This window comes from Mixophyes fleayi, chromosome 4 (genome assembly GCF_038048845.1).
Source record: "Mixophyes fleayi isolate aMixFle1 chromosome 4, aMixFle1.hap1, whole genome shotgun sequence".
Lineage (NCBI taxonomy): Eukaryota > Metazoa > Chordata > Amphibia > Anura > Limnodynastidae > Mixophyes > Mixophyes fleayi.
Genome location: NC_134405.1, coordinates 14,492,707 through 14,510,598, shown reverse-complemented (window position 1 = coordinate 14,510,598; position 17,892 = coordinate 14,492,707). Strand labels below are relative to the sequence as shown.

The 17,892-nt window shown below is 42.5% G+C and overlaps 1 protein-coding gene across 1 annotated transcript in view; it reads right to left on the bottom strand.

The window, feature by feature from the left end:
- Window positions 1-17,892, bottom strand: part of LOC142151049 (uncharacterized) — a 97,026-nt gene that overhangs the window by 45,344 nt on the left and 33,790 nt on the right. The gene's annotated exons all lie outside the window — the stretch shown is intronic.

Below are 17,892 nucleotides of genomic sequence, written 5' to 3'. Positions count from 1 at the left end.
ATTTCAGAGCAAAGGGAGGGTGCTCAGTGTCCCCCAATGGAGTCAGAGAAACAGATTTACAGTGAGTAAAAATCCTCTTTTCTCTTTGATACCATTGGGGGACTGTCACAATTCAGGTGACTGATAGGACCTTTAGATCTGCCTAATTTAGCACTATCTACTGGGAGCCGCAGAGTCTAACGACATGGAAGGTTTTCACCAGTGACCCCCGCAAGGGGATATGGGCTTTGCTGCTTCTGTGGCGCAGGTCACGGCCCTCTCAGTTGGTATTAGCAAAGTCTATTGGAGAGGTTCGAGTAGCGAAGGTAATGTACTTAATGAAATAACAGGTGTTAAAGAGAACCGGGATGTGCAGCAATATATATACTTAAATCCAGATATGCTAGGAAGCACAAGAACTGGATCTGAAGGAATACAGCGGTATGCAGCAGAGGTTCAGGTAGTATTCGGAGCACTGCAACAGGTGCTAAGGAGGAAAGGATTTGCAGCTAGGTGTATACTTTAGGTCCAGATATGCTAGGAAGCACAGGAACTGGATCAGGAGGAATACAGCAGTAACAACACAGGGAAAAGGTAGTGTTTAAAGCACAGAATGGTATACAGGAGCCAGGAACAACGTCCACACACAAGAAGAGACTCAACTGGCAGTGAGTGATTGAGAAGAGGTGTCTTAAATAATGCAACCAATAGAGTGCATTGACCAATAGAAGTGAATGGAAGCTGTCAAAAGAACGGTCTGTGAATCAAAGATGGTGCCAGACCGAGTGAGCGGCAGCGTCTCCCCGACGGAGACCGGTGAGCGACCCAGGCCCGAGTGTGACCGACCCAACCAAGTGAACGGCGGGCCCAGAGTGTGATAGGGATACTGCTTTAATTTGGGACATGCCAAAGCTGGGAGTGTTCGCTCTGGAACGGCTAAGCGCAACACCTTGCCCCAAAGCTCGCAGATGCAAAGCCCTGTAACCAGTATTTTGAGGAAGTATGGATAGACGACCACGTAGCTGCTTGGCACAACTGCTCCGCCAAAGCATCATAACGTGCCACCCAAGATGCACCCACAGCTCTGGTGGAATGCGTTTTCAAAGCATCTGGCACAGGGCGAGAGTCTCGGACATAAGCCAACCGAATGGTGGAAGTGATCCAACGAGCAATTGACCGCATGGAGGCGGACCAGCCTCTTTTGCGCGTTATAGAGAATGAAAAGTTCTTTGATCTTCCTAGCAGAAACCGTACAATCCACATAACACCGAAGGGCACGAACAACGTACACCAAAGGTAAAGTGTCACCTGAAGACGTAGGAGGACGGAATGCTGGAACAACAATTTCCTGATTCATATGCAACCAGGACACCAACTTTGGAACAAAGGAGGGTTTAGTGCGGAGGACCGCTCTATCCTCGAGAAAAAACGATAACGGAGGATTGTGGCAAAGCGCTTCCAGCACCTACATACGCCAAGCAGAAAGCAATGGCTAAAGGAACTCCACCTTCCAAGTAACATGGCGTAGATTCACTGAATCCAAACGCTCAAAGGGGACTTTAGTGAGAGCCCTCAGCACAAGCTTGAGACCCCAAGGTGCCACTGAATGTACAAAGGGCAGCTGAACGTGTAAGACGCCCTAAAGTAATGTCTGTACCTCTGGTAAGACTGCGAAAATATATTAAATAAATGGATGGATATGTCCCCTATGGCGCAGATAGTTGGGAGGGGTATGGTGAGCACTCCCTAAATAAGGGTAGAAAAGCAACCTGGCAATATGGAGTAAAAAAGGGGGGGAAATACCGGCCCTTAAATAATATGCACAATAAGCCAATGTGGTGTCTCCTTTATGTACAATAAATGCCTTTTATTCCTCTGTAGGTCACCATATACATGTGTACTTGAACACTTAAGGAGAAGGTTGCAACCTTATGTGTCAATAAACATAAACACTGGCAAAAGATGTCCAATAGAAAAATATACAGTTAAGGTCACAGTTGACCAGGCTTGAAGCCTACCAGTAAAAACTGCTTATAAAAACAGAGACTCATAGATGTACTGCAGGTGAGGGTGACAGGAATTCCTATTCACCATATATATATATATCAAACACCTTAAATAGACCTTCGGATCCAACATATACATATATAAACACAGCTCCATGCAGAGTCTATAATCGATCCCGTACTGTAAGGTAATAAACAGTACCAATAATGTAAGAATCCAAAGAGAGTCAAAACCATATGTAATAGAAGTCCAGAGACTGAGAGATTGCACGGACAGTGGAGCCACGGTACCGTGGTAGCTGCTGGTTGTCAGTAAAGTCCACTGTTTGTAGGGTAAAAAAGAGGTCCAGCTATCCAGCCTGTAGGTCCGGACGTAATAAACTTTCACTTACCCTGTCCAGGGTTGGTGATCTCCTCCCAAGTGCTGTCTCCGGCTACGTCTCAAACTTTTGTGTGTTCCACAGTGGCGGCTGCGGCTGGGTATGTTCTGCGCATGCACATGCGGCGATATAAAGGAAAAAGGTCCTCAATAAGTTCTGTGATCCAGAACCAGTGGGATTTGAGGTCCAGTGTCCAAACCAACGCGTTTCACCAAATAGGCTTCTTCAGGGATAGTGTTGAATGTCCAAGATTCCCATGTGAGTTTTATAGGAGGCGCCCTTCTCAGTGATAGGTAGACTTGTCTTGTTCTCTATTGGTCCACATTAGTGTGGACACGATTGGTCATCCAATAGTCTGGAAGGATGTCTTGTTGGGCGGGATATATGCACTCAATAGGTTCAGTGATTTGATTGGCATTTATGGTGGCAGGGCACATAATGGATATCAAGTAAATGAACAAGTCTAGAGCATATGTGACTGCATAAAACCAACAAGTAGTTCTAATGTCCATCAACATAAAGAGTGAAGACAGGTGATCACAGTAGTATGCGTCATCATCTTCAAATACATAGTAAATCTCCCTCACGGGGGGGGGGACCAAAATATGTTGATGGTAGTGCACATATAGATGTCTGTGCACAGGAGGCTGGCAATGAGTGATGTGTCATTCTCTCCAAATATATTATAAACCTCACGGGGGGATAATATATTGTGCTAATGATGGTGTATGGTTAGTCCAAGGCAAGGGGATAACATGGACTTGAAGGATGGCAAGGTATCACTAAAATGGGTGAATAGACTAAGGGGTAAATGTATCAAGCTGCGAGTTTGCAACTCCAGCGATTTTCTCAGGAGAGTTGAAACTAGCCGATGTATGAAGCTGAGTTTTCATACAAAATCGCCAGAGTTCTTCTTCTGTCAAAATCGCTACTTGCAAAATCGCCAGAGATCAAACTCACCAGTTTGCCACTGCAGCTATACAAGTCTACAATGTATGAAGCTGCGAGTTAGCAAACTCAGGAGAGTTTGCTTCTAAACACGCCAGATACAACACGCTGCTTGATAGCAGCGTGTTGTATCAACACATCACAGTTACACTGCCCTGGCAGTGTTAAAATGTTAAAGAACAGATAAAAGTTTTTTTTTAAAAAAAAAGCGTGGGGTCCCCCCACTATTTATGCTTAGCCCTAGTGCTGCCTGACTAGTGCTGGTCCCGTGAAAATCAGGGAAAAATTTTGCGTGGGGTTCCCCCGATTTTCACTTTACAAGCACTAGGCAAACCAGCCAGGGTTGGCGGCACTATAGCAGCGGGACGCGCGGCAGGGGTCCCCCTGCCATAATGACTAACCAACCCTAGACTGTTCAGCGCTGGGCTGGATTCCCTAGGGAGTGGGGTCCGCTGAAAAAAACGAGCGGGCCCCCCCTAGAGAGAACCAGCCCAGTGCTGATAGCACTAGGGCTCTTCCTACTACGCCTGGGCTGTGGGTAGTAGGGTAATACGGCGGTAAATAGTAGAAAAAAACAAACTGACACCAATTTTGTTTGTGGAACTACAAGTCCCAGCCAGCCAGGTTGCCAAAAACAGTGTGGCCATGCTGGTGCTTGTATAACTACAAGCACCAGCAAACCCACGGCAGCCAGTGCATGTTGGCACTTGGAGAACCACAAGTGCCAACATGCCCTGACATCCCTGGCTTGCTGGGCCCTGTAGTTCCACAAAGAAAAAAGTTTACAAAGCCACAACACCCTCATACAAACCACACATAATAAAAATAATAAACCCCACAATAAAGACTCTAACCACCCTGTTTTAAACCACAAGTATTTATTAAAAATAATAAAACCCAAATACTTACCGATGATGTCTTCTTTCTTGATGGCTTGGTCCTGTCCTTAAGTATTTGTAAATCCATCTTGCCGGCTTGCCCCAGTCCCAGCCATTTATACCTCCATAAGGGAATCTTTTCCAACAGGAACTCTTAGCCCAGAAGGGGCACATATTTGTAACATCCCGACTCTTTAAGCTTGATTTAAGTTCTTAAAAAAAATAAACTTGAGGCCCCGCAAACACCTCCTACCTAGTAGGAGGTCCTAGCTGCAATGCTCTTACGCCGTTTGCGTAAGAGCTAACTACTGTATTATGGTATTTTCCCACGCTAGTGGGGAAATCACATAATATTGTATTTAGCGCTTACGCAAGTAACGTAGCGCATTGCGCATGCGCTACGCTACTTGCGTAAGCGCTAAATACAGTATTATGTTGGTTAGTCATTATGGCAGGGGGACCCCTGCCGCGCGTCCCCCTGCTATAGTGCTGCCAAACCTGGCTGGTTTGCCTAGTGCTGGTAAAGTGAAAATCGGGGGAACCCCACGCAAAATTTTTCCCCGATTTTCACGGGACCAGCACTAGTTAGGCAGCACTAGGGTTAAGCATAAATAGCGGGGGGACCCCACGCTTTTTTTTAAAAAAAACTTTTATCTGTTCTTTAACATTTTAACAGCTGCCGGAGCTCTGGCAGCTGTATGACAGGTCAGTGTAACAGTGATGTGTTTACAACTCACTGTTACAACACAGGAGAGTTTGCCAAACACAGGAGAGTTAGCTAAACTCGGGAGTGTTTACATCACTCAAAATCGCCAGAGATGACCAGCGATTTTGAACACGAGTGTCAAAATCGCAGCTTGATACATTTCCAGTTTTTTTTAAAAAAAAAGTTGCGGGTAAACACCCGCGATTTGCCGCGATTTAAAGACGCTGGCAAACTCGCACTTTGATACATTTACCCCTAAAACTAATACAGGTGAATATTAGATAGCTAATCTGAAATAATAGCTGGTCAGAGGAAGTGAAGCAGCTCAAAGTCAATATTCAAGCCCTGGGGTGTTAGGGATTTCATGCAATAGATCCATTCGACTCCTTCTGAGAGATGGTCTTGATAAAATCCCCACCCCTCCATGGTTTGACAATTTTCCTAATCCCCATAAATTGTAACTGGGGTGGATCTTTTGAATGTTGTGTAGCAAATGTGCTGATACACTGTGGTGTTCGGAAATCCTGACGCTAAGCTTCCTAATCGTCCTTCCGATATATTGTAAACCACAGGGGCATTCCAGGAGATAGATCACCCCTGTGGTGTCACAGGTTAGTCTGCTGTCAAATTTGAATTGTTCTCCAGAAACATTCGAATGGAATGCTACAATGGGTTTAGTACTAGAGACAGGGCTGGTTCTACACGCCAAACACCGATGGCAGTGAAAAAAGCCCTTCTCTGTTTCATTCAACCATGTCCCTACAGGGGGGGGGGGCAGCTTTCTTAGGGGAAATAGTGCTGCTGACAAGTTGTCTTCTCAGATTGTTACCTTTTGTATAGCTAAGTTTGGGGGCTTCTGAAAGGATCTCTATCAGTACCGTATCCCCCCGAAATATATTCCAGTGTTTTTTTAACAATCTGTTCGATCTTTTTGGAATTGGAGCTAAACTTGGTTATGAACGTTATGGACAAAGGTTCAGGCTCTTTTTTATTGGTAGCGAGGAGGTGTTCCCTATCGTAGAAACTTGCACCTTAAGTGAACCCAGCTGGAGTCCTTTATCCAGACCTGCCTGTAAAAAGGAAAGTAAATTGGAAAGACAAAACCTGGAAGTGTTACAACCCTAAGAGTCACACCAGAGGATGTTTACCTTCCATACCTGATGGTAAATGGCCGAAGATAAAGGTTTTCATGCTCTGATCATGGTTCTCAACACACCCTGCAAGAACCTTCTCATCCGGAGTATCAAGGTCTCAACAGCCGCACCATCAAAGTCAGCTGATCTAAGTATTGACAAAGAAGAGGACCCTTAGTGAGCAGGTCCAGATGACGTGGTAGACAGAAGGGAGGCGCAGCCACCATTTCCTGAATGTCTGAGAACCATGTCCTGCGTGGCCAATTGGGTGCCACCAGAATTGCGGGAACGCATTCTCTTTTTAACTTTTTTAGCACCAGTTGGAGCATGGAAAACAGAGGAAACAGATACACAAGTCTGAAGTGCCAAGGTATTGTTGTGTACCCCGCTCGAGGATCTCTTCATTTTGAGCAGTAAAGAGGAACCTGATAATTTGGTCGGGACGCCATAAAATTGATGTCTGGAGTACCTCTAACGCTGCACCAGTAGGGCAAAGACCTCCTTGTGGAGAGACCATTCCCCGGGGGGGGGGGGGAAGGGGGACCTTGTGACGACTGAGAAAGTTGGCTTCCCAATTCTCCACCCCTGGGATGAAAATGGTAGAGAGTATAATATTCCGCCCCAGACATGATTCTGGCTGTCTCGTTCATTGCCATGGAGCTGCGAGTTCCCCCCTGGTGATTTAGATAAGCCACTGCTATGGCATTGTCTGATCTAATTTTCAAGGGTTTCCTGCTTAGAAACCGTTGCCTCTGAAATAATTCTCAGTGAACTGCCCTTAGTTCCAGGAAATTGATGAATATAGTGGTCTCCTGAGGGGACCAGAGACCCTGAAACCAGAGAAACCTGATGACTGCACCCCAACTGGATAGATTGGTGTCTCTGGTGACCAGGGTCCAGGTCCAATCGCAAAAGAACTGGCCCTTTTCTATATTTGGCTGTTCAGCCACCATGAGTGGGACAAGCGCGTGGCTCTGGAAAGTCTGATGATCTGCCTGTCCAAATGTTCGTGGGAGCAGGACCATTTCTGAAGAATCTCTCTCTGGAGAGTACGAGAATGGAATTGCGCAAAGGGCATCACCGCGAACACATATAGCATGGATCCCAACAGCTTCACACAACAGAGAAGAGATACTTCCCTTCGAGCCATGAGAGTCCTGGTCTTGTGCAGAAGCGACAGGACTTTGTCTTCCGGAAGGTAGACTCTCTGGGAGACCATGTTGAAAATAAAGCTCAGGAACCGCATCTGCAGAGTTGGGTTGAGCGAAGACTTGGGTAAGTTAAACACCCAGCCATGCACTTCTAGAAACTGAATCGTGGTTTAGATGTAATGTAAAACCAGAGCCTTGGACGGCGCCTTCAGTGAAAGGTGGTCCAGATAGGGAATGACTGTGACTCCCTGGGATCGCAAGAGAGCTGCCATCACCTTGGTGAATACCCTCTGCGCGGTGGACAGGTCAAAAGGCAGAGCCCTGAACTGAAACTGATGTTCCTGTACTGCAAAGCGGAAAAGACACTGGTGACCTTCCCATAGGGGCACATGTAAACAAGCATCCTTGATGTCTATGGAAGCCATGAACTCTCTCTCTCTTCCATACCTGCAATAACCGTGTGCAGGGATTCCATTCGGAATTTGACCATGCGTACCTGTTTGTTGAGAGTGCAAGTTTAAGATTGAACGGAATGAAAACCAGGAAGAGGATGGAGAAAAACCCCTTGCCTCTTTCCTGCTGTGGGACAGGGACAATTACTCCGGACAAGAGAAGCTTCCTGATGGCATTCTAAAGTGCCTTGCGGCCTGCAAGGGAAGTAAACAAACCCTCACCAAAGTATGCTGGAGTGGGATCCTGTCATGCCACAGTCTTGTCCCCTGGCCTGGGGGTTCCATGTCTTGCGGAGCTTCGATCTCTGTGGTGTGCTCTTCTTGGAGCAGAGGACTGTCCGCTAGAAGGAGTTCCCCGACCACTCCTGTAGGAACGAAAGGACCAACACTAGGACTGCTTGAGTTTAGTGGAGCTGACAGATAGGTACTCTTGCCTCCTGTAGCCACCTGAATAACCTGTTCTAATTCGGACCCAAACAACGTGATACCATCAAATAGCATCAAAACTTCAAAGGTGCACTTAAAATCCACATTCACTGCCCAGGAATGTAACCAAAAGGCATGGCTGGCTGCAATGATGAGGCCCAAGGACCAAGAGGTGACTGACACAGCATCCATAGATGCCTGACCCACATAATCAGATGCCTCCTGGATGTGTTCTGCTAATGAAGAAGCTCAGATATAGGAACATTATCCTGGAGACCATTAACGAACTGCTCTGGCCACAGCTGAATGGCTTTATTAACCCAGGCTGTGGACAAGTTGGCTCTAAACAAGCTCCCTGCCCTGACATAGGCCGAGCGGAGAATAATAACACATTTCCTGTCAGTTGGGTCCTGCAGAGAGACTCTGCCTTGTGTAGGGATAGCTGAAGTCGTGGACAAACAAACCACAGTTTCAGCATCTGAAACTGTTTATTCGGTTTCTGATAAGCGTCAGACGCCATCTCCAACAGCTGAGGTGAGGGTGGAAAACAAACAACCTGCTTCTTAGGTCTCTTAAAGAGAAAGAGCAGCAGGATTCCCAAACTGAGTTTCCGCAAAACCTAATGAGTGTCTGTGCTCTAGGATAAGGTTATCTACATTGTGTGTGGATGAAGAATCTTTTCAACTAATTGCATCTTTCCCATCTAAGTCTAAAAACAACTCTGTTAAGATACTGTGACTGTTAAGATAGCTAGCTGGCAGCTCAAGTTAACTGTCCAGGTCATCAGGTAATCTAGGAGGAAATTAGGTTAGAATTTCCAGATAATGTGCAATGTGTCTCCACAGTACTATACTGGCTGATGTAGCAGGGAGAAATATATTAATATGTTTCAATATAAATGTTATTGTATCAAACTGTATATGAGACTTCGATCAGGTAACTCTGCAGATACAATGTGTCAAATGTCTTAATGTTTCACGCAAGGTTGAAGTGTCATGTTATTCGCTGATGTAATATTGTAACACTTTGTTAAGTGTATCCAGCCAAATAGCTAACTCAGTCAAGCCATGTCATGGTGTACTCAAGGTAACAGAGACAGTATGTCTAACCGTTAAAAAATGTAAGTGTCCACTGATAGACTCCTGCTAAAATCGGTAACCAGGACGCAATCCCCACTGCTTCTGCGTCCTGGCAATCAGCTGTCATCCATGGCGTGCGCTCATTAACTATTCTGCCTTCTGTATGCATTCTGTCCCATGATTGGTCCTTGGCTGTATTTAATGCAGGGAGGGCTTAACCTGTCAGTTATAGCGTTGTTTCTCTGCATTAGCTGATATACCCTCTGTTCCTGTGGATACACTGTCTGGCTCTGTTTAAAACCCGTTTTGACCCTTGGCTTATTTCTTGGACCCTGCTTGTATGCCAATTGCCCCTGACACTTGGCTCTGCCTCCTGGAATTTCGCCGCTAACTGCCAGCCCCGACCTTTTGACCTGTCTGTGATATTCCTACTCACTTCTGACCCACGACCTCTGGTCTGTCCCTGGTTATTCGATTGCTTCGCTGCTGGTTTCTCTGCCTCCTACCTCCATGCTATTAGTTACTGTACATAAGCTTTTACTATGTTTGAGTTAAGCCCTGGGGGTATCAGATTACCTGTGAGTGCTCCTAAATCTATGGGAATAGTGGCTGCTATAGGTGAAGACGTTTACCACCAGTTCTAAAAGCATATTTCAGTTTCTGGAAAGCTGCAACAGTAACCATTTAAATGAACCTCTGTGTAGGTTATAATCAGTTTATTTAATTCCTTATCAGTGTCGGTGTCAGCTTTTATTCCTTAACTGTACAGATATCCAGTAATTTGCCTCCTTGTCCCTAATGGGGTCCTGTGATGCTAACAGTGCCCACCCCTCAACAATCTAAGCTTACAAGATGTAACTAGATCCCAGTATTCTCCCAACGTGTTTTTAAAAGAAGGGAATCTCAGGTAATTAGATGAAAAATAGAGTCAAGTTTATTAACTCTCGTGTACATGGACCAACAAGTCTAATCACATCAGAAGGTAACGATAATACTTTGCACATATGTTTTATAAGCAATAATCTTGGCACCCTTAAGCAGAGAAGCACGGAGCTTGCAATTTACACTGATTAGATAACTATTAATTACATGCAAATCTACTCAAAGAATGTGCCTCCCTGACCACTTCACCACAATTTTGGAGATGTTAATTTTCTTATCAATGTTTTTAAATAATCACTAGTACAAGACAGTACGGCCTTGCAGAAGCACATTCCAAGAAGCATGGAACATGAAGAACATAAAGATAATTCTCTCTTGCAAAACCTAGTTCAGAAATAAACAGAATCATATAGGTACATTGTTGCTGATAGACTCCATACTGTAACCCAGATTGCTTATTCACATTTCACTTCTCTCTTCCCCTGGGTATCGTGACAACCGTTTCAAAAAGATCACTCTTGAAACATTTATTGAATGCATCAAAGTCCATTTTTTCATTGTTTGAATATGGTAACACGTAACTAAAGTTGAGGACAGGATTATTAAAGTTAACGAGACCACATACATGGAAGACAAAGTGTTAATAGCAGAACATAGGAAGCCAGTATACATAGTTGGTAAATATAGACTCTATTACCCGAATTACTGTAGTACATAACTGCATGTAATATCCATATAAGCACTCTCATTTCATCTACGTAAGAATAAAAAGTATAGATACAAAATAAAATAAAACTGAACCTAAAACGTATTCTATTACTCAATGTGCAAACCAAAGTACACAATATATGAGGTATGTGAAAACACAGGCCAGTAATGTACTTTTTTTTTGTTTTTAAAGTTTTATTTTACAAGGTCAATATATCAACAAGAGTTGATTGACAAAGTGAATACAGTTATAACAAATAGACAAGAAGTAATCAAATCAATGATCAACATCGAACATCCAAAACACTAAGTCAAACGAACCTTTGAATGTATTAGTAGCGAATGACCCAAAGTTTTTGTTGAAAAAGGAAAGAAGGAAAGAGAGGGTATAGAGGAAGAAAGGACCGAGAGAGAAGGTAGAAAAGGAAGAAAGGTAAGATGTGACTAGATCCATTGTAGAAGGGGAGAAGTCCAAAAGAGAGGCGAGGTATTAGGACTGGGTTAAGCAAAGGGTGGGCACGCCTGAGAAAAGGCTAGACATGGATCCCAAACCTTGGTGAAAGCTCTCGAAGTGTTCCAAATAATGCTGGTCATATACTCCATACGTTGAGTCTGCCAGACTCTATTAATTATAGACTGCATGGAGGGAGGGGATTGCATACGCCAGTCTGCCGCTGTTTGGCAAGTAGCTGCCGAAACAATGTGCGGCCAGTAATGTACTTTATCTTGCGTAGAAAGAGCGGAAACTGTAAGACTCAAACTATCCTATTGTCTGAGGTGTTACATATATATTAATTAAAGCAGAACTGTCCCCGACACATAATGCGCGGATGTATTCTTTGTTATGCAGCCGATCAATTCATGAAATACCTCAGTGATGTCACTAATTCCTAGTGAAGTGATTGGCTGTATCATGGATGTTGGTACAGCCCAACTGTCTCTATGTTTCTGTAATTCCTGGTAGAACCATCCCACATTTAGTACTTCACAGCTGTAGTAAAAGGTATCAGATCACCACACACAGCTGTGAGATATATGTGTGTCTGTGATGTAACCCACAGCTGGGTGACATGGTGATTTAAACTGTAAAAGGTGATCATTAAATTTACTCTATTGAATGCTTTTGATAATGTTGAAATTGTCCTCCTGGTCATGCATGATGTGTTTGTTTTGGTGCATCCAGTCTTGTACCTTTCTTAATCTGTACATTGCCAAAGAGTCTCCATCCACGTCAGATCTCTGGAGAAACTACATAGGACCAACAACTCCTTAATCAAACATGACCTATAACATATATGGGGATCTCCCCAGGAAATCCTACTTGTTACATGAATATGGGGGGTCTGGAGCATGTAAATGTTTTATAACAAGATTCACAGCCAATCATTTCCTGTGTCCCCTGACATCTTAACGCCATTTAATCTGTCCAACATGTGAATGAAAGGAGCAGTCAAGATGTCAATTAAAGAAATGTCCTTAACCTCCTGAATCAAGTCCAAGGAGAAGGTGAGATTCTTACTAAGGTACAATACATCCGGCTGATGAAAGGACAGGAGGAATCTATCTACAGTAACACGTTTATCAGGAGAACCAAACCATAGAATTGCTGGATCCACTGGGACAAATTTACCAAAGGGAAAAATGCAGCCATACAAAACATATTATTTTATACAATAAAGCCCATTTATTGGGATAGCACATACATTGTTGCACCCCATTCCATTTTTTGGAATTGTCTCGATCAAACTGCGTAATCTTTTGTGAGCTAGGATATAAATGACTTGCCTTCTATTTTAAAACTACAGTCTTCATTAAAGATAACTTTGCACTATACTGCACTATATCTCCTGTAATGCTGTATGTACTATGCTGCATTGTATCCATTCCTACACTGCATTATATCTCCTGCAATGCTGTATGCAGTATGCTGCATTGTATCCATTACTACACTACACTATACCTCCTGCACTGCTGTATAATTGTGGGACTGGGCATACGATATAGTATTCTTATTGTAGATTTGTAAGGCGCCAGAGTGTTCCGTATTGCCGTACAGTAGGGAAAACAGGACATACATAAAACAGGAACATACAAGGTGGATAAAATAAATGCCTCTAAAAAAAGAAATAGGTTTTCAAAGAGCATCTAAAGATTTGAAGGCTGTGGGAAAGTCTTGTTATGTGCGTATCGTCGCTAACCAATAACGATTGTCGAACCTCGATTTGTGTTTCCAACGCACAAAGATTTATTCGCAATAAGTAGAATAATATGCTCAAGCGAAGTAATAATAAATACAGCCGTTACTTATCGCAGGCGCTCTGGATCCAGTGCAGTCATTCAATCCTGAAGTCTGGGGACAAGATGTATGCACACTGGATCACAAGCTGCTGCTTATATACACAATCAAATACAGTAATACAATGAAGATGGTATAGTTTGCATCTATTGGTCCAGGTCTCAGGAATGTCCAAGGCGTTGTCAATCATTGGCTGGCTCATCCTAAGGAATCCAAAAGAGGGGGTCACCTCTCCAGGGGGTACGTTTGGCTCTTCCCGCCAAGATTCCTTAGTCTTAAGTAGTTCATAATTCCCTATCATTCATAACTTGTGTATGCACTCTGCGATTCCCTCGCAGAGTGAACCAAACAGTAGGCTATGTAACGAGGTTCATTATGATACCACTAATGATGTGATTCCTTCAACCTGTTCCGTGTATTTCACTAATATGCATGTAACTCTAATATAACATATAAATACTACTATATTTCAACATAACTGACTGTGTTGCAACTACCATTAATGTGTACTATTTTATAAGTATGCATGTTTGTGCGAATGTATGGTAAAAGACCAATTACTGTTGCTGCCACGTGTAGTGGATGCGTACGCCCTTTCACGCCGTAGCGTTCCCTTGTACGTCGATGCGTACCGTATGCATCTATTCAGACAAAGACAACCAAGTTTGCTAGACTTTAATTGAAATGACTTTATCCGATAAGCTGACTTCGACAGTCTGATTGAGCGTGGAAGGGAATTCCCTAAGTGGGGAGCAGCACAGGAGAAGTCTTGTAGGCAGCAGTGAGAGGTGGTTACCAGAGATTAGACAAGGCGCAGGTCAGAGGTAGATCTAAGAGGGCGGGAGGGGGCGTATTTTGATATGAGATCTGAGATGTATGCAGGGGTGGTTTTGTTGAGGGCTTTGTAGGTAAGGGTGAGTAATTTGAATTTGATTCTGGAGGACACAAGGAGCCAGTGTAGGGATTTGCAAAGTGGTGCAGCAGATGTGAAGTGGTGAGAGAGGAAGATCAGTCTTGTTGCAGCATTTATTATCATCATATTTATATAGCATTAATCATAATATGCTGTACATAGGATAGGAGCCATTCACATCTGTCCCTGCGTAGATTCTCTTCTTTTAACTTTCTATTTGTACCCCAGAGTGCCGAGGTCATTGTGAGTGATGGGATTCACCTTCATTTATACTGTTTCTCTTGCTGAGGGACCCCTACAGTGCAAGTAAATAAATCATTCTTAGATGATTTTTTTTTTAAATAAAAATCTACATATTAGGACACGTTCAGGAGTCAGATTCTCTTATGATTATTCATTAATGGTGCATCTGGACGTACACGGCTCTAAAAACAAGATGGTCTTAGAAGAGAGAGGGGTGAAATGGAAGAACTGAACATCACCATTAACATTTATATAATGTATTTTTAATGTGCGCTGCAGCGACAGGAGTGTAATACCTGGCGCCACAGCATTGAATGGGTTAAACCCTGGCGCTGAGTGTGTAAATGTTTATTTAAATATTTTAAGTGAAATGTGTGTAGGCGAGCAGCACCGAAAGGGTTACCTCCCGATCGTGGGTGCTGGGAGTGTGTAAATGTATATTGTGTAAATGTATAAAATTAATATGTTTGATGTACAGGGGCCGCAGCGCCGGTAGATAACTGGTGTGCAACGCTGAAAGGATTAACTCAGCGCCGGGAGTTTAAAAATGTGTAAAATGTATTTAAAGTGTAAAAGTGTTTTTAAAATGTATATTTAATAATAAAAATGCACTTATCTTCTCTGGTGATCCAGCGGGAGCTGCTGTGGAGTCTTCACCCCCCCCCCCGGCAGCTAGCTTTCAGTGGATAGCGGAGGGGTTTATAACACAGCCTCCTGGATTCAAATGAATCCAGTAGATGCAGCGCCTCCTGGGGGTCCCAGCAGACTGAGCTGCATATTGGAGCTCAGAGATACAGGTCAGGTAGGTAACTTCTGTTGGCGGGTGGGAATATTAACTGTTTTTCAAGTTTGAGTTGGCGAGAGGACATCCAAGATGAAATGGAAGAAAGACAGTCAGTAACACGGGCCAACAATGATGATGAGATCAGGAGAGGATAGATATATTTGGGATCAGCGGCATAGAGAAGATACTGAAATCCAAAGGAGCTTATTTGTTTTCCAAGAGAGGTGGTGTAGATAGAGAACAGCAGAGGACCTAGCACTGAGGCTTGTGGTACTCTAACTGATGAAGGAAGCAAAGCAGAGGTGGATCCAGAGAAATTAAAGATGAAAGAGCAATTAGATAGGTAGGATGAGAACCAGGATAAGACAGTGTCTTGAAGAACTGGGGATTGTAGAGTTTGTATAAGAAGAGAGTGGTCAACAGTGTCATATGCAGCAGAGAGATCAAGGACAATTAGAAAAGATTAATGGCCTTTAGTTTTCGCAGTGATCACATCATTTATGGGATACAATGTGGATATTGTAATCAGGAATATGGTGTTTTAAATGGTAAAGTGGAGTTTGTGTTTTATGAGTTATTATAGTCACCGTGATTTGTCAAAATAGCCCCGGTGTGAGATACATAATATCTATGCTGTAGTGTGATGTACTATGGAGAATATATGGAGGTTGATATGTATGCACATAATACAAGAACAATGGTGTTATGTATTATGCATTTCTGATATAGTGAGGATTTTGTGTTGATTCTGTATGGATTGTATATAGGATTAGCAGTGCATTTACATATTGGAAAATATGTATGAGTTTAATGTTACCTGGGACACATGTATACATATATCCAAACACAAAAAGATTTTACACATTTATGAGATACAGAAAGAAATTAATACTGTAGTGATCATAGATGAATTACAGTTATAAGGATCAACCTATAACATATTTAGGGGGAATAAGGCCTAATTTTAACTGCAGTGTAAATATGGTATATCAAAGGAATCCATTGATAAATTGAGCTACTAAAGTGTAAAATGTGAAGTCAGAGGGTCTGTTGGATGTTTATTCGGTGGCTCTGCACATCCCGGTGTTAGAAGATAACAGTGTCACCTGTGTCAGCTTCAAAGACCTCATAGGATGAGCTATATCCTGGCATAGGTTGGAGTTTTGACACCTGAATAGACTTTTAGGAATCGCTCAACATGTTGTCTGGCACAAGGAGACCATGTGATGACTGGCTATATTTTATATAGACAAAATAATTAAGTTTTCAGATATGCCACTTAACATCAATAAAAGTAGTGATTAACCACTTATTGCTCAATAGCATGATGAAGAGCAGCTCATATGTCAAATTAAGAATTCTGCCACACAGAAAAGTTGAGGAAATTAGTATAAGCTCAACGATACCCTGTACCTACATCTGTATATAAATTCATAGGAGATTTATTAATAATAAAATTGGGTCTGTGTGACGCTACACAGAAAAGTTAGGTCACATAATAGAATTGGGTAGTAAATCAGGCAACAATCAAATGGTGATTGTAAAAAGTGTCACAGACCACAACTCCTAGTGGTGTAAAGGTGTCTTTAACAAGCGGAGACCAGTTACAAGAAATTGTCAGTCTTTTGGGAAATCAATCATTATTGCTAAACTGTCCATCTTCAAGACAATTTCCCTTGGCTCAGAACATACCACTTATCTGTAAGTTATACAATGAATTTAATCCCTTTATTTTAAACTGTTTTGCTTGTGTATGTTATGTCAATTGTTTATTAATTATTTTTTTTATTAACCCATAAGCATTGTACATTTTGTATATTAAATCTAAAAATGTAATAGTGATTATTATTTGCTCTAAATGAATTCACCGCCTGTCTAGAAGAGATTGCTTGACCATGCTAAACCTTTCACTGCAGAGGTGTGAATCGTGAATACATTGGTATACCTAGCCGAGTGTGTGCCTGCATGTACATTTGTGTCACAGAGCTTTGAGGGGCTAAGTGTTAACCTTTTGATTGCTGGTGTGTGCCTTGCTAACCTGTGGGTAACAAGGAGTGCTCATTGTATGCCAGTGTGAGACAGTATATTGGGGTTCTATTGTTCTTATTCAATAGGTGGTGGCAAACCTGAAGTGTGTGGGGGTGTGAGCGCTGTTGTGGGGGTGATTCAGCAGGTCTATAACCTGTGTGATAGGTAAAGAAAAAGAGACTGAGTGCTGGAATCGTGGGTAACCTCATACAGTAAACACTTCCAAGCCACAAGTGCGCATAGTGCGGTTTGTGACAGGTGATATATTGTTTGACGGTGTGAATATAGGATAAGATATTAAATCAGGGGGTAGCCAGAGGGGGATATTCCTGACAAATACTTGTTGTATTCGAACAATATGGACAAAAGGCAATGAACGGTCTTAGATGCAAAGTAGTTGTTTATTCGGTACAGGTTACAGCGTGATTGTCATAAAGGTGTCAGAATCAGCTGGCATTTTATAAGGCACAGAGTCTATTTTTAGCATACATATCTTTTATACCCAAAGTGAGATAATCATATTTCTGAACAAATCAAGAATCTTCTTAATTATGTACAATGTAAATATTATATAGAGAACCCTGTGAGAACTGGATTTTAATATAGTGTAAAGGACTGGAGAAGGTTTAGGTTATGAAAGATAAAAGTGTGTGGTTATGTAAGAAACCCATCTAGGAAAAGGATATAAAGATAGCGTGTGCACAGTGACGCAGGAAGTACACGTCATTCTCCTATTTTAATTCTTCCTAAGTCTTAAAGATACAATATCTTAGTTCTTCTATTCTGGTAGGTTATATTTATAACAAATGTAGAAAAATACCTCTAATAAGGTATTTTATGTACTCAGACAACACAAAGTTTTGTTCTACCCCTTTGATTGTTTAATAAAAACACTAAATA